At 42.5% G+C, this 17,843-nt stretch overlaps 1 long non-coding RNA gene across 3 annotated transcripts in view; it reads right to left on the reverse strand.

The window, feature by feature from the left end:
* The window catches only part of LOC123330005, a 109,297-nt gene that overhangs the window by 17,954 nt on the left and 73,500 nt on the right, over positions 1-17,843 (reverse strand). For all 3 annotated transcript variants that reach the window (XR_006545679.2, XR_006545680.2, XR_006545681.2), the window contains one exon: positions 10,703-10,852. This is a non-coding gene — a long non-coding RNA (uncharacterized LOC123330005). The remainder of the gene's footprint in view (positions 1-10,702; positions 10,853-17,843) is intronic.

The following is a 17,843-nucleotide window of genomic DNA, read 5'->3' on the forward strand; positions in this document are numbered from 1 at the left end:
TAGAGCACATACCAAGTCAGATCACCAATAGCCTTTGACTCTTTGGAGTCATCCAGCCAAGTGAGGCAGCAAAGACTAGACTTTTGCTATGTCAATTATGATATTTTGGCAACATAGTATTTTGGCATCCATTTTTCATTACACTGCTGATGATGGGCTAACAGAATGAAGTTATATGGGAAAAGCATAAACGTCTGGAGTGCAAACTGCTGCTGCTGTATCTGCTAAGTCGCTTCAGTCGTGTCCGACTCTGTGCGACCCCATAGACGGCAGCCCACCAGGCTCCCCCGTCCCTGGCATTCTCCAGGCAAGAACACTGGAGTGGGTTGCCATTTCCTTCTCCAATTCATAAAAGTGAAAAGTGAAAGTGAAGTCGCTCAGTCGTGTCCGACTCTTAGCGACCCCATGGACTGCAGCCTACCAGGCTCCTCTGTCCATGGGATTTTCCAGGCAAGAGTACTGGAGTGGGGTGCCATTGCCTTCTCCAGGAGTGCAAACTGATTCTGTCATAAATTCTTGGAAAGAGTTGCTTTGCAAGGTGCCTCCCATGGAAGGAAAATAGCTCTGTTGGATGTCAGCTTGGGTACCAGTGAACATGGTCTAGTAGGGTTCCATACTACAGAGAGGCAAAATTCTTTTCCTAGAACCTATTTGAAAATATACATTTGGTTTCCATTGACACTCCTACTAAAAACTGAAATTCACACAAGGAAAGATGGATACAGTTTAGAGTGGATCAGAATTTGGATAATTACATTTTTAAAGTAACATTTGTTAACTCTGAGGATTTTTAGAAGCAAAAATATCATTTGAAGATATGATGATTTGACTTGAGCTGTTAAAAATAATAAGCCCACATTCATGTATACTAGTGCTCATTCATTTTTTAGTGAGAAAATGATTATTGTCTCATGAATTGTAGCTTTCTTGTCTAGCCCTAAATAATGCAACTTTAGTGAGAAAATCTGGGCTCTGAAACACATTACAAACAGTTATAAATAGAGCAGTTAAATTACTCAAGTCCTCACTAGCAGAAGTTTTCATTATAAACAGATATTAAGAGGTTCATCATTCATGTACGTACATGCTCTAATCTGATTCTTGACAGAACTGAGAAATGTACCCTTCTATATGTGGGTGAAGATGTCTTCTTTTCCTTTTTCAATTTCTCTAGAGATACCAAAAAAGCATATTTTGTGAAAACCTCTTTCTCAAGGACCAAGGCTCTTTTAGCATATTCCTTGATCTTTCAGGATAAAGATGGAGACTGGGGTAAAATCCCACCCCTGTATAGTATGCATACCTGATTTTGAATTGCACAAATCCTACATGAATATGGGGTTTCCCTGGGTGGCTCAGATGGTAAAGAATCTGCCTGTAATGCGGGAGTCCCGGGTTCAGTCCCTGGGTTGGGAAGATCCTCTGGAGGCAGGCATGGCAACCCACTCCAGTATTCCTGCCTGGAGAATCCCATGGACAGAGGAGCCTGGCAGGCTACAGTCCATGGGGTTGCGAAGAGTCAGACACGACTGAATGACTAACACTGTGTGTATACATTATCACTGTAGGAAAATCAAACAATACAGACTAGTTACCACCAGGCCTTTTCACTCGAGCTTCAGTCAAAAAAATCTGGATTTCTTGTTTGAGGCAATTCCTGATTATTTAGCATTCTGAATATGCTTGAAGAGCTGATCGGACAATTAACTGTTCTGTACACAGACTTTTGCTAAGCACCCTGTTTTCTGGCCCATATCTCAGGCTTGCCCTCTATTACACCTGATGATTCAATGTCCTAAAACTACCCAAGACTATTATCCAGAGTTCCCCAACGTGGTTCTCATACCTGCAACAGCAACACCACTTGAGAACTTCTCAGAAATGCAAATTATCAGGTTCTATCTCAGACCCACTGAGTCAGAAACTGTGGGATGGGGGTCTAGCAATCTGTGTTTTGGCAACCATGATGCCCGCTGGCATTAATGTTTGGGCACCTTAGATTTGGAACAAGCAACTCCCTTGGAGGATAAATCTCTGTCCACGCTCTAGGCTCCAGCTTTCTCTGCCCTGCTGCACCAACAGCCACTACCCTGCCTGCTCTCAGTCTTTCAAATATGTGTTAGTCTATGTGCCTCTAATGACCTCAATCCTATTCTTTCTATTTGTGCATTCTTATAGCCCTTTTATTTCATTTCTACCCTATCAATTCACTGTAGTTTGGCCATGTTTAGAATCTGGAGTTCAACGTCGCTTTCTCTCTGAACTTTGACGTGCCTAGGTTGCATATTTTATTCATTTCGTTTGACCTGAGTGGAACTATACATATAAATATTCACTCTTTAGGATTTATTGATTTTTACAATCACAATTTTATTTTTCATATTGCTAATTATTTAACAGAAATTATTTTTGTTTTGTAAATACCCTAATGAGAATATTATATTGTCCTGATAAAGATAATAATTCTTATGCAGTGTATTTATGTTTCCTTTGTCACTTTCTTTCCTCAGCTGTTGAATGCTTTTGTTTGCCTGTTGAAATTGGTATCTTTATATTCGAGGTCCCAGGTTGGCCATCTATGAATGTGATTTCTATTTAGCGCAACCTAGTACAGTGTTGTTTTGAATGGGAAGAAAAGAGAGAGGAAGGAGACAAGATGTGACAATAGCTGATTTTCTGTGTGTGAGTTCACCCCTCTTCCTCCTGGATCCACAGGATGCCTGGAGATCCACCTGCCCCCCAAGTTCATGCCCCACACCCTCTGTCCTGTCTGTCTGGGGGCAGATGGTTTCTGTCTGTATCATCCTCATTACCACACCCTAAGCCAGTTAAGGTACACTTTACTCACTTTAAAGTTGGGGGGAAAATAAAGCACAGTAGACTAAAATGATTTGTTCTAGAGCCCCACAAAGCAGTGATGGAGCCAAGAGGAAAAGGAATCTCCTGACTCCTGCCTGGGTCTATAGTCCTTTCCTGGATCAAGCCAAACAGATCTCTTATCTTGGCCTGAGTTGATGACCTGCCATTAAGGAACTGGCCAGTTGGAGAAAAGAGTTTTGAAACATAAAAGTATCTCATGGTGGGAGTGGGGGAATAAGAAATTGATGATCCTTTAAAACAAGAAACAATTTATATTTTTCCCCATAAAATGAGATTGGAAAGAATCACAGAGGACGACATTTTTCAGGGTGAATTTAATGTCAGTGGCCACCAAGGTGAGCCAAGGTGTTCTCTGCTTCTGCCAATTCGGCTGCCACCATAAGCGCTACTTTGAGCAAACCAAGCCTCTGACCTAAAAGGACATGGCTAAGGAGTGAAAACTGGATGAAATCCCCATGAAGTTGAAGCACTGGTGTGGAAGGTACCCAACACAAGCAATTGCTGAATGACACCAGTGTCTTAAAAAGGAATTCTGAATGTCTGAGGCTTCCCAGGGGGTGCAGTGGTAAAGAATCCACCTGCCAATGCAGGAAATACAGGAGACATGGGTTCGATCCCTGAGTCAGGAAGATCCCCTGGAGGAGGAAATGGCAACCCACTCTGGTATTCTTACATGGGAAATCCCACGGACAGAGGAGTCTGGCAGGCTACAGCTTCAAGGGGGGTCTCCAAGAGCCAGACACAGCTGAGAATGCATGCATGCACACATGCACTGTCTGGGCATGCATGCTAGAAAACGTGTCGTTTGGTCAGAATATCTATCTCATCTCAGAAACTGTAAGAGGAGCATCCTCAATGGGAATTTTAGGCCAAGGGTACGTAGCAGACTAAGGCTTAATTAAGTGCTGAGCTATTTTAGGGAGATAGGACAATGGGATGATTTGAGTTTACAGGTGCTTTATGATTTTCAAACATCAAATAATAATGTGTAGGGCTTCTCCGGTAGTCCAGTGATTAAAAATCTGCTTGCCAATACAGGGGACACAGGCTTGATCCCTGTTCAGGGGAACTCAGATCCCAAATGCCAGTGTGGGGGGTGCAACTAAGCCCGTGTGCCTCAGCTACTGAAGGCCATGCATGTAGAGCCCATGCTCGGCAATAAGAGAAGCCCAAGCACCGTATCCCCCACTACCTGCAGCTAGAAAAAGCCGTGCGCAGCAAAAAAGACCCAGTGAAGCCAAAAATACATGAATAAATAATAAATTTTTAAAAATAATAATGTATCTGATAGCTTCACCTGCATCACAAACTACCCTTAAAGTTTTTGGCATAAACACAAATAAACTATTTCATTCACAGATCTGCGGTTAGCAGCTTGAGACACTTTGTCCGCTTTGACCCGAGTTCTCCTGGGTCGGCAGTCAGGTGTGAGTTCAGCAGAAGCAGGCTGACCCTGAGCTAGCACACCCCAGTCCTCCCTACATCAAGGTGTGAATTCACACTGCTGCCCTCGTGAATCCAGGATGGCTTCATTGTGGAGGATGCACATGAAATCTCCTTGTCCTGTTCAAAATAAGCCTGTAGTTACTCAGCTTAAACATTCACTAAAGAAGATAACCTAATCGTTTATTTGAGGTCTGAAGTCCCTGAGTTTGAAGAAGGGAAATTTTCGTTTCCCGGTCATTTCTATCAGTGGTCGGCCAACTCCCTTCCCTCTGACAATCTCTCACGCAGTCTCGTGGCGTTGCTGTATCATCCTCAGTGATTCACACGTTGTCCAGCCCAGTCTCTGGTTAGAATGGAGGCTTTCCCCCTCAGGTCCGTGAAGTCCACTCAGCCTTTGTCTCCAGTGGCTTGCAGTGCCCCTTCCTCCGTGTATTTTCCTCTGGGGTTAGCACAGGGAAGAGGGAGGTAGATCTGTCTCCTGACATCCCTGTGCCTGGCACATAGGCTGTCCTTTTCTTTGTTAGACCAGACTACGCTTTCTTTTATGTGAGCGGCTATATTTCAGAAGTGCAAAAGTTTCTGTTGCTTTTCTAACATTTATTTATTTGGCTGCATTGGATCTTAGTTGCATCTAGTGGGATATTTTCTTGCGGTGCACAGACTCTCTAGTTGCTGTGCATGGGCTTAGTTGCTCAGTGGTACACTGGATCCCAGTTCCCCAACCAGGGATCGAACCTGCATGCGCTGCATTGCAAGGTGAATTCGTAACCACTGGACCATGAGGGAAGTCCCTTCCTATTGCTTTCCTGTAGTCAGTTTCACTAATCAAGTTGTGATCATTGAAGTAGAAGTGGGTAGGAAGATGTCTCAAGACCCCGCTAGCATTGGCCTTAACTCCAAAAAATTCACTAAAGAAAATAACAAGATAGACTATTTGAGATCTCAAGTTTTTGAGAAATCTAAACACATCTTCAAAAGTTGAGCCTCACCTGGCCACCATATCACATCCCAGCCTGCAGTGACCCCCAGCAAGTTCATGGTCATCCCTGCCCACCTCCTCTCTATTCTGCATCCTTTCCCAGACAATTCATGGGAACCCTGAAATAAGAGAATCAATTCATCCTTCTTCATCCAGCTTTATAATTCTACCATGTTTTCTCAGGACTGCTGCTGCTGCTGCTAAGTCGCTTCAGTCGTGTCTGACTCTGCGCGATCCCATAGACAACAGCCCACCAGGCTCCTCCGTCCCTGGGATTCTCCAGGCAAGAATACTGGAGTGGGTTGCCATTTCCTTCTCCAGTACACCAGCCCACAAACACCACAGCAAGCCAGCAAGCCCTGTTACTTAGGAGACATCACATGGGGGCACAGTGTCTATTTCTCACTGACACCTGCAAACATCGTGAAGAAGTATCTTCACTCCCACTCCCTTTGGTTTCAGAGGAGAAACCAGAAAGTGCCTTCTTCTTTCCTTTAGGGAAATCACAGGGCCTCTGAAAGTTATCTCCTGGCCCTTTTCCAGTTTTCTAAACATACACAAAGACAACATGAGTAGAGAGTGGGATAAGAGAAGTTAGAAACAGTGTTGATCTCTGATTCCACTGAAAGGGCTTTGCAGGTGACTCAGTGGTAAAGAATCCACCTGCCAAGAATCTCCCACATTGGTCGGAGACTCCAGAGACATGTGTTCTATTCCTGGGTCAGGAAGATCCCCTGGAGGAGGAAAAGCAACCCACTCCAGTATTCTTGCCTGGAGAATTTCATGGACAGAGGAGCCTGGAAGGCTACAGTCCATGGAGTCACAAAGAGTCAGACATGACTGAAGTGACTTAGCACACACACACTGCTGAAGTGGTACCTTTCAACAAGCCTTTTAGAAAGATGGTTGGCACCCCAGCCTGAAGTTATCATCTCTAACCTCAGAATGCAGAATAGTGGCCTTTTCTCTCAGTTGTGAGTTCTAAGAGCCAATACTGGGAAGTTAAAAAAGATTCTACAAAGTATTTTACATTATCGTGCTATACTATAAGCCCATGTGTGTACTTAGTCATTCAGTCATGTCTGACTCTTCGAGAGCCTCTGGATTGCAGCCTGCCGGGCTGCTCTGTCCATGGAATTCTCCAGGCAAGAATACTGGAGTGGGTTGCCATTTCCTCCTCCAGGGGGTCTTCTCCACCCAAGGATCGAAACAACATCTTCTGTTCTCTCCTGCATCGCACGCGGATTCTTTACCCGCCGAGCCATCGGGGAAGCCTCACAATATGGGCAAACATTAAAAAATGTTTTTACATGTTGTAACTTCATTGTCATTGTGAATGGAAATCTCTTATTTCAACGTCTGTGGCCCATTTTCCTTTCTCCTTTGTGCAGAACACTCTTTTTTTTTTTTTTTTTAACAAATCAAAACAATTTATTGTAAGAGTTTAAGAGTGTCTTTACAGGCATCGATTAGTTTAAATATCATAGCTCATTCCCTTCCCTTCAGCACCAAGAAAATTGATGTGATGGCCTGTCGTAAGTTGGTTTCCTCTATTGGTCTTTTATCTGACAAGACACCTTCGGCAAAGCAACGACAAAGGCTCATCAATATGTTCCTTTTCATCTGCCTGACACTGAAATCAATGGGCTGCAGCAGAAGTTCCTCTATCAGCATTGTCAGAAATGATCACCATGCAGGACACAGTCTGCTACCTGATTTCTCTGAGCATTTGTTCATTCCTGAAAGCTTTCTCTCTGCTATTACCACACTGACCCTGTTCAGAGGTCAGAGATAAAGATGCTGTACAGTCAAAGGGTGCTCAGGAAGTCTGGGAAGGGGAGACTCACTCAGAGTGTGAGATGATATAATGGGTCTGCAGAGCTGGCCCTTGGGAGAAATCACATTCTCCATCTCTGGGACATGTGACCTGCAAGATCTGTGTTTGTGAGCCTGGAAGCTCTAATTTGTCATAAGTGACAGCTGAGACTAGAGGTTTACACTCAGGACCAAGCAAAGAATTAACCCAAGCAAAAGTGGTTGGGTGGGCATCATTGATTTGCTGAAGAAAATTTAAAGAGTTCATTAAAAAAATAAAAAATTTAAATTAAAAATATTTTAAATAATAAAATACAGATATGATTCTATAAATATTTTGTTTTCTGATTAGCCAATGATAATAATTACAGGAAAAAACAAGCTGCCAGGTATCTTTGACCATATTAAGATAATTTTCATTCCTCAGTGATCATAAGAATGATCACATAGAACACTGAATTTCACTAGCAATTGGAAACCCAAGAATGAGGTCTCCCTGACTTGGCAGTTACCAGGCTTGTCCTTATTCTAAAAGAACAATTTCCTGGGGACCCACAGCCTTCACTTGGAACTGTAACCCAAGGGAAAAGAAAAATCAAAGACTGCTGATTTCAGGGAGTGACATCCAGATTATTCTGACTGGTGAATATCTAAATCATCAGAGCAGTTGGTTGTTCTCTCCTTCAAGAGATATAAAAAATTCATCTGCTAAAAGGGAAGACATTCTTTCCTCCCAAAAACCAAATTTTGCCTTTTTAAAATGCAATTTCTTGGGACTTCCTTGGTGGTCCAGTGGTTAAAACTTTGCCTTCTAATGCAGGGGATGCATGTTCAATTCCTGGTGGGGGAGGTAAGATTCCATGTGCCTTGTGGCCAAAAAACCCCCCAAAAATGTATAACAGAAACAATACTGTAATAAATTCAGTACAGACCTTTTAAAAATGGCTCAAATTAAAAAAAAAAAAAAAACTAAAAAAAAAAGCAAAGTGCAATTTCTTTTGCTCTACATACTGGCTGGTAGTTAAATACTTTTTCCCCCCTGGAAAGCAATTTGCTTATTCTAAAGTAGCAATATTGACCCTTCAGAGATATTTTCTCCCTCCTTTCCTTGTCCCCATCAGAGGTGAAATCCCACAAGTGATGACCATATAGTTAAAATTCTGGGAAGCTCTAAAGTAATACATTCAGTGACAAGTGTCAAGAATTCCTCTGAGGTGGCAAGTATTGTGTACTTCCAGGAAAATGAAAGTGTTAGTCGCTTAGTCATGTCTGACACTTTGTGGCCCTGTGGACTATAGCCTGCCAGGCTCTTCTGTTCATGGGATTTCCCAGGCAAGAGTACTGGAATGGGTTGCCATTCCCTTCTTCAGGGGATCTTCTCAACCCAGGAATTGAACCCAGGTCTCCTGCATTGCAGGCAGATTCTTTACTATCTGAGCCACCGGGGAAGCCATGATATCCTACTAGTGGGGTGACCAAGTTAAAAAAATAAAACAAACACACAGATCAAAATTATCTGGAAAGAGGTCTGTGAGTGCTGAAGATAAGCCTTGCAGGAACCCTTGGTCACAATGCCAGGGGCCAATGTCCATCCTTAAAGGTAAATATCCTGCAAGATCTCACAAAGCATTGTCGAAACAGGGCTAAGATTTCTCTGGTGGTCTAGTAGTTAAGCATCTGCTGTCTTTAGTTAAACTCTCAACAAGTAGCTATTGAATATCCTTGCATAATTTGAGAATACATATATATTTAATTTTATAAGAAATTGCCAAATAATTTTCAAAGGGATTGATCATTTTACAAATATATGAGGTCCATTTGCTCTATAGCCTCACTATTTGGTATTTTCAATCTTTTAATTATTACAAAGTTTAATAGTAACTCTTGTGGGTATGTAGTGTTATCTCATTGTATTTTAATCTGCATTTTGTTAATGACTAATTCCACTGTTGTTGTCTGGAGAAGGCAACACCCCACTCCAGTACTCTTGCCTGGAGAATCCCACGGACGGAGGAGCCTGGTGGGCTGCAGTCCATGGGGTCGCTAAGAGTCGAACACGACTGGGCAACTTCACTTTCACTTTTCACTTCCATGCATTGGAGAAGGCAATGGCAACCCACTCCAGCGTTTTTGCCTGGAGAATCCCAGGGACGGGGGAGCCTGGTGGGCTGCCGTCTCTGGGGTCGCACAGAGTTGGACACAACTGAAGCGACGTGGCAGGGGTGGCAGCAGCAGTGTTGCTGTTGTTCAGTCACTCAGTTGTGTCTGACTCTCTGCAGCCCCATGGACTGCAGCACACCAGGCTCCCCTGTCCTTTACCATCTCCTGGAATTTGCTCAAGCTCATGTCCATTAAGTTGGTGATGCCATCCAACCATCTCACCCTCTGTTATCCCCTTCTATTGAGCAACTATTTATGTGCTAAACAGCCAATCTGATTATATCTTGTGAAATATCTCTTTGATGTTTTCACCCATGTTATAGAGGTGTTAATAGTCTTAATTTTGATGAAGTCTACTTTATCAAGTTTTAGTTTATGGCTATATTTTTTGTGTCCTAAGAAATGTTTGCCTACACTCAGTTTACAAATATATTCTCCTATGCTTCTTCTATAAACTTTATGGTTTTGACTTATGGTTTGGTCTCTGAGAGAGTATTAGTTGCTTAGTCATGTCCAACTCTTTTGGGACCCCATGGACTGTAACCCACCAGGCTCTTCTGTCCATGGAATTCTCCAGGCAAGAATACTGGAGTGGGTAGCCATTCCCTTCTCTAATCTTCCCCACCCAGGGATCGAACTCTCTTGCATTGCAAGCAGATTCTTTACCTTTGGAGCCACCTAACCCATCTCAAATTAATTCTTCTGTGTCATGTGAGGTAAAATTTAAGTGTTTTTTTTTTCTTTTTAAAATAAAGATATAAAGTCATCTCAGCAAAAAACAAAAACAAAAAACAAAAACAAAAAACAAAAACAAAAACAAAAAAAGAATCCACCTTCCAATGCAGGAAACACGGGTTTGATCCCTGGTCAAGGAACGAAGATCTCACATGCCTTGGGGCAACAGCCTGCTTGCCTTGACTAGAAAGGCCACTTAGCCAAAACAAACACACAAACAAAAAGATAGCTAGAAATCCCAAGGCGGAAGGAAAGAGAAACAATAGCATATATCTATTCTAAGGAAAGGGGCAACCTCAAAAGTGTCGAGGGGTTGGAGTTAGAATTAAGTTAGGAAATGGAGTACAACATGAGTTTACTGTTCCTGAGATTATGGACAAGGGATTCTCCTCAATATGACAGTGAAAGGGGAATACAAATAGAAGGAAATCAATGCTGGATGGTATATCAAGCAGGTATTAATTTCTTCTTCTGGCCAGTAGGACAATAACCAAGAACTCAATGACCTGAAAGAAAGCCTTGATGTTGCCGCCAAGATTGTGTACTGATCAATTAATCCCAAAAAACAATTTTGATGTGAGACAAAAACATTAGTTGTTCACCCAAGTCACTGCTTTGCTAACAGCCAGGGCTAGCTTCACTGGCAGGGCCACAAGGCCCCCATATCTAGAAGGGCCCTGTACTTACTTGGTTTAATGTTCTGGTGTCATGTGGTCCAGCTTGAAATTCTCCAGTTTTCAACGAAGGGCCTCGCATTTTTATTTCACACTGAGCTCCACAGATTCTTCATTCTCCCTCCTCCAGGTGGCCCAGTCCTCCAGGTGAGTCTGGACCCCTCTGTAACACAGAGGACATTTTTATCCATCTGATCCATACACTTTAGTTCCACCCCAGTTGCCAGGAAATTGGTTTAGATCTGGGTAGAAGATACTGTTCAAACAGATGAGGAGTAGGAAGAGATAAGCTGGGAAGTTTCTCGAAAACCTTTCCTCAAACATAAAAAGGAACAGTGGGGGAAATATATCTGATTATATCCTGAATATATCTGATTATATCCTGAATCTGCCCACTTCTTCTCTCCACCACCAAAACCCAGTCACCTCTTACCCAGACTGCTTTCAAAAGCCTATAAGCCCCATTTCTCCTCTCACCCCTTTACAGTCAATTCTCCATGAAGTGGGAAGAATCTATCCTTTAGAAACATATATCGTGTCACCTACCTGCTTAAAACTCTCCCCAAATTTTATCTTATGATAAAATTCAAGATTCTGTGTGTATGTGCATGCTCAGTTTTGTCTGACTCTTCGTGGCCCCATGGACTATAACCCGCCAGGCTCCTGTCCATGGGATTTCCCAGGCAAGAATACTGGAATGGGTTGCCATTTCCTTCTCCAGGGGATCTTTCAACGCACGGACTGGATTTGCCTTTCCTGGGACTCCTGCATTGGCAGGTGGGTTCTTAACCACTGCACCACCTGGGACCATGGCCTACAGAGCCCTTAGGATCTGACGTTTGCCTACCTTGGCAATCTCAGGTCCTACAAATCCCCTCCCTACTCCCTACTTCTCAGCCACATGGGCCTCCCTGCTGTTTCTCAAACATATCAACCACACCACAACACTAGGGGCTTTGTGCTTGCTTGGAATCCCTTCCCTAAGAAGTTTCCATGCACACTCCCTACCTTTATTCAAGTCTTCCATGGTAGCCAAAGAAATCCCCTGGACAATCATTTATAAAATAGGCCCTCCAATGGCCTCTATTACCAAGACTGGCTTTGTTGTTCTTTACTATTTAATTACTTGAAATAAATATTTATTCTATCACCCCACTTCTTTTGGGTCTCAGTTTCTATTGAAATGTTACCTTGAAAAAAACAGAGAATCTTATCTGATAATATAGCGGAACATTTATCTGAAAACTCATGGCCAACTTATTCCACTGAGTCCACATAGTCCCATCATATCCCCACTACTTAGAACATTGGCACATAATGTTCACTAGGTAAATACTGTTGAATGTTAGTTGCTCAGTTGTGTCCAACTCTTTGTGACCCCATGGATTGTAGCCTGCCAGGCTCCTCTGTCTATGGAAATCTCCAGGGAAGAACACTAGATAGGGTAGCCATTCCATTCTGCAGGAGATCTTCCCAACCTAGGGATTGAACCTGAGTCTCCTGCATTGCAGGCAGATTCTCTACCATCTGAGCCACCAGGGAAGCCCTGTTGAATAAATGAATATATATTATGCCTAGAGCTGCTACAGTCCTCCTGTAATACTAAAAGAATTTCCTGACTTGTGATAGAAGGTGCTACAGAAGGAACCCAGATCCACTGTGACATCTCTGAGATGTGGAGTCCATCAGTCAAGCACAGCTTACCTCCTCCTTCTCATATGAGACAGTAAGACATTGAAGTCACTTTAATTTGAATTTACTGCTTACTCAAAGTGAAAAGGATCCTAACTGATACATAATTTTAACCTTCTAGAAAATTTTGATGTTTAAAATCCTGGAATGTATCATTCAAGAACTTTTTTTTCCATTTTTCATATGACCTGGATAAATTCAGCTAAATAGTTTATGCCTGTTCAGATTAACTTGATGCTACTAATCAGATCACCTACCTACCATAATCCATTATTAGAGGCATTTGAATTTCTCCATTGAGATAATGATGCCAAAACACTTTTCTTGTGCAACCAGGCAAACCTGAATTGTCAAATTTATAATACTGAAAAAGAAAAAACCAACAAAAACAAAACAAACACAAAACACCCAAAACCTTGCCTACCAGAATACTTATTTTCAAGCATTGTTTGGATAAAAGTGATTGCCACCTCTTAGAAACAGTCAAGTAGTAAATGGTTCTGGAAGTTGACTCTATAAGAGAAAAAATATGTATTTCAGAGAGTCAGCTAAAGTCTAAACCATAGACATGCTGAATCTTTCAGCAAAATCTGCCATATTATAAAAGATATTGAGTTAATTTTCAAGAATAATATATTTCTATTCTCAGTATTTCCCTATGAATTCATTGTTAACTAAATGTGATTCTATTATTCAGTTCAGTTCAGTCGCTCAGTCGTATTCAACTCTTTGCAACCCCAAGGATGGCAGAAAGCCAGGCTCCCTTGTCCATCACCAACTCCCAGAGCTTACTCAAACTCATGTCCATCAAGTCGGTAATGCCATCCAACCAGCTCATCCTCTGTCATCCCCTTGTCCTCCCACCTTCAATCTTTCCCAACATCAGGGTCTTTTCCAATGAATAAGTTCTTCGCATCAGGTGGCCAAAGTATCAGAGCTTCAGCTTCATCATCAGTCCTTCCAATGAATATTCAGGACTGATTTCCTTTAGGATGGATTGGTTGGATCTCCTTGTAGTCCAAGGGACTCTCAAGAATCTTCTCCAACACCACAGTTCAAAAGCATCAATTCTTCGGTGCTCAGCTTTCTTTATGGTCTGACTCTCACATCCATACATGACCACTGGAAAAACCATAGCCTTGACTAGATGGACCTTTGTCAGTAAAGCAATGTTTCTGCTTTTGAATATTCTATCTATGGTTGGTCACAGCTTTCCTTCCCAAGGAGCAAGGGTCTTTTAATTTCATGGCTGCTGTCAGCATCTGCAGTGATTTGGGAGCCGAAGAAAAGAAAGTTTCTCATTTTTCTCATTGTTTCCCCATCTATTTTCTGTGAAGTGATTGGACTGGATTCCATGATCTTAGCTTTTAGAATGTTAAGTTTCAAGCCAGGTTTTTCACTCTCCTCTTTCACTTTCATCAAGAGGCTCTTTAGTTCCTCTTCACTTTCTGCCATAAGGGTGGTGTCATCAGCATATCTGAGGTTACTGATATTTTTCCTGGAAATCTTGATTCCAGCTTGTGCTTCATCCAGCCTGGCATTTCACATGATGTACTCTGCATATAAGTTAAATAATCAGGGTGACAATATACAACCTTGACATACTCCTTTCCTGATTTGGAACCAGTCTGTTGTTCCAAGTCCAGTTCTAACTGTTGCTTTTTGACCTGCATACAGATTTCTCAGGAGGCAGGTAAAGTGGTCTGGTATTCCCTTCTTTTGAAGAATTTTCCACAGTTTGTTGTGATCCACACAGTCAAAGGCTTTGGTGTAGTAAATAAAGCAGAAGTAGATGTTTTTCTGGAACTCTTTTGCTTTTTCTATGATCCAATGGATGTTGGTAATTTGATCTCTGGTTCCTCTGCCTTTTCTAAATCCAGCTTGAACATCTGGAAGTTCTCGGTTTACATACTTCTCGCTTGGATAATTTTGCGCATGACTATATTATTACCAAGTGGAATTAGTGCATTTATTTATTGAGCACTTACTTTGTGTCATACTACAGGCAATAGGGAGATGTATGTGAATAAGATAGAGCTCCTTTTCTGAAGGAGTTTAGCTGTGATCTGTAGACCCTCAATTCCATGCTAAATAAATGTCCAAACTTCTTTGTTTTCTTCACCAAATAACTTCTTGATTTTTGGCACTCCCTTAAGGATGGTGCTTTTCATGTGGTTCTCCTGAGTACTATTCATCAAGTACTAAGTTGGTATTCTTGGCTCCCTGTTGTTATTTCCAGAGAGTTACTCCCCTGATATCTTGCAAAATCCCTTCTTGTTATGCAGGTGAAGCTGCTGGAGGTCTTCTACTCATCTCATCTCTGTGGTCTTCCAACCATTCCATCAGGCTTATGGATACATGTGACACCTGCTTCACATTCTTCAACTTTACCTCAAGCCCTGTCATCATCTCAGACATCTCTGATGGTAACAAGAGTAAGCCAGTGAACTCCCCAATCCAATGACTCATTGCTCTCTTCAAACCCAGTGGCTACTGTCTTCTGCTTCATTCATCAACATCTTAGGCACCTTGCGTTGCCTGGATCTGCTCTACATACAAACCGTTAAATTCTAGTATTCTGTAGCTGATGACTCCACCCTTATGGCACAGGGTGAAGAGGAACTGAAGAGCCTCTTGATGAAGGTGAAAGAGGAGAGTGAAAAAGCTGTCCTAAAACTTAACATTCAAAAAGCTAAGCTCATGAACTCCAGTCCCATCACTTCATGGCAAATAGATGTGGAAACAATGGAAACAGTGAGAGACTCTTTTCTTGGGCTCCAAAATCACTGCAGATGCTGACTGCAGCCATGAAATTAAAAGACGCTTGCTCCTTGGAAGGAAAGTTATGACCAACCTAGACAGCATATTAAAAAGTAGAGACATTACTCTGTCAACAAAGGTCCGTCTAGTCAAGGCTATGGTTTTTCCTGTGGTCATGTATGCATGTGAGAGTTGGACTATAAGGAAAGCTGAGTGCCAAAGAATTGATGCTTTTGAACTGTGGTGTTGGAGAAGACTCTTGAGAGTCCCTTGGGCTGCAAGGAGATCCAACCAGTCCATCCTAAAGGAGATCAGTCCTGGGTGTTCATTGGAAGGACTGGTATTGAAGCTGAAACTCCAATACTTTGGCCACCTCATGTGAAGAAGTGACTCATTTGAAAAGACCCTGATGCTGGGAAAAATTGAGGGCAGGAGGAGAAGGGGACGACAGAGGATGAGATGGTTGGGTGGCATCACCGACTCACTGGACATGAGTTTGAACAAGATCTGGGAGATGGTGGGCAGGGAAGTCTGGCATTCTGTAGTTCACGGGGTCACAAGGAGTCAGACATGACTGAGCGACTAAGCAACAACAACTCTGTAGCCACAACCTCCTGTCCTTCATCATTTTTCTCATGGTCTCTTTCCTGTTATTCTTTTGACTTAACAGAAATCTCTAAGCTCTCAGTGCTTCCATATTTTCCCAAGTGATTAAACACTTGTTGACTTTATTTTCCTTCTAGACCAGACTTCTTTGTTGATAACCAACAATTTTGGTAAAGTGTAAAAGTATAGATGGTTTGGAGATATATCATTAAAGGTGAGAGAGGGAGAGAGAATGAGGCAGAGGCAGAGACAAAGGCATAAAGAGAGACAGAGACAGAAAGAGACAGAGATGGAGAGAAAGACCTGGTGGAATGCTAATGGCTAGAATAAGTGGGCCCCACTCTAATCCTTTTAATTTTACTTCAGAATTTAAGAGTTACTTATCTCTCTTAAAATGTTGGTTATGTCACTCATTGGCTTGAAGTTCTTCAATTGTCCCCCATCAGTTATAGAATTGAATTCAGGCTTCTTAGTCTGGTTTCCTGGGCTGGTAATAATTCAATCTTGCCTTCCCGCCAACCCCACCCAGAATCATTTCCCAGTACTTCTTACTTCTCACATGATGCAGTTTGGAGGCTCTCTGCTTTTGCACATGCTTCTGCCTACAGTCTTATTTTCTCTTCTTTATGTAATCCCTTAATGAAGTCTCTCTCACCCCTGCTCCCGATGGACTCCTAAGTATATTTCAAGGTTCACTGAAAGCCTGACTTCACTCTTAGAGCCTTCATGGCTTCCTGTGGTTAGAATTTCTGGGTCCTATCTTCAAGGCACTTCTTTATTTTGTGTACACTTCTAAAATCGTACCCCTATTTATTCTTATCTTTTTCCCCATGTATCTTTAAGATAGTGCAGTTTTTCAACCTCTTTCCCGTAGGGTCTTTCCAAGTCATGACAACCCTAAACATCTCCAGATGTCCCTAGGAGGACAAAAATTAGCCCCAGGTATAGTATGAACCACTCTAATGCTGTGCCTTGTCTTCTTCACCTTATTAAACTTAGGAACTGCCAGAGACCTTAGCTTGTACCCCACACTCAGCCCGTGCTTAATGAATTGATCTGAATCACGGAAAATATGTCACTGCTCTAGCAAAATACCAGACAGCCCAGGCGGCGTCAACAGCATTCTTTCAGTTCTCTCTAAATAAAGATATTTTCTAGTTTAACATGATGTTCCACTGCTAAGGACAGAGGTATTCTGAGTTTTCTTTCTAAAAGCAAAGGGCATATTTGAAAAAGTTTTCTGAGCGTCATGGACCAAGGCTCTTCTGACTGTGTAGCTCCTGAAGCCTTGCAGGCTCCCCCACCCCTCCCATCCACTTCCTCACCCTCCTGAAACCCTTTCTGCCCACCCCTGTCCCTCCCTCCCCAGCGCTCATCATCCAGTGCTCCTCTTCCCCACACGGCACTAGGGTGAAGCCCCTGGGCAGGTGGCACCTACAGCTTCTCAGAACCAAGCACCAACAGAGGTGAAGGGCCCAGTGGACGACCGCCAAGTCCATGGTCTGTCTGCTTTCTGGCCCAGGGCATCTGGCTCCTTTTTACTGGGCTTTTATCTGTATTTATCTTTTCAACCAAATGAGTTTAAATGTCTTTATCTTTTACTACTGAGGTGGCCTAGATCCCCTTTCTGTCTTCATGTGACTTCCTAGTCCAGCCCATTTTCTTCTCAAAGAGAGGGTTTACAAATACCAAGAGGTGGGAAATGGACTCTTTCTAGGAAAGCTGTGTGAGCCTAGCTTGGTGAGTAGGGGGAAGGCTCTGACTTCCCAGCACCACAGGGTAGGACTCCAAGAGGATGTTTTATATTTAAAACAGAAGGGTTTTCTCCCACATGCCAAACGGCAGGCCTCGTGTTCTTTTGTTTGCATAATAAATTATGGAAAAGGAAAGAGACTCTGGAAAACCCAGCATGGTCAAACCAAATGGATAATGTTTTTTCCCTAAAAGCAACTATACAAATTAGAAGATACCTGATGGGCCATTTGAACAGAGCAGTGATATCTTCACTCAGTTGTGTCCTTTCGCTTTCTCTGCCTTGGACTTTGTGAAAATACGAAGCACTGATTTGAGGCTCTAACATTTAAAACTGTTATGGC

Source organism: Bubalus bubalis, chromosome 17 (genome assembly GCF_019923935.1).
Source record: "Bubalus bubalis isolate 160015118507 breed Murrah chromosome 17, NDDB_SH_1, whole genome shotgun sequence".
NCBI lineage: Eukaryota > Metazoa > Chordata > Mammalia > Artiodactyla > Bovidae > Bubalus > Bubalus bubalis.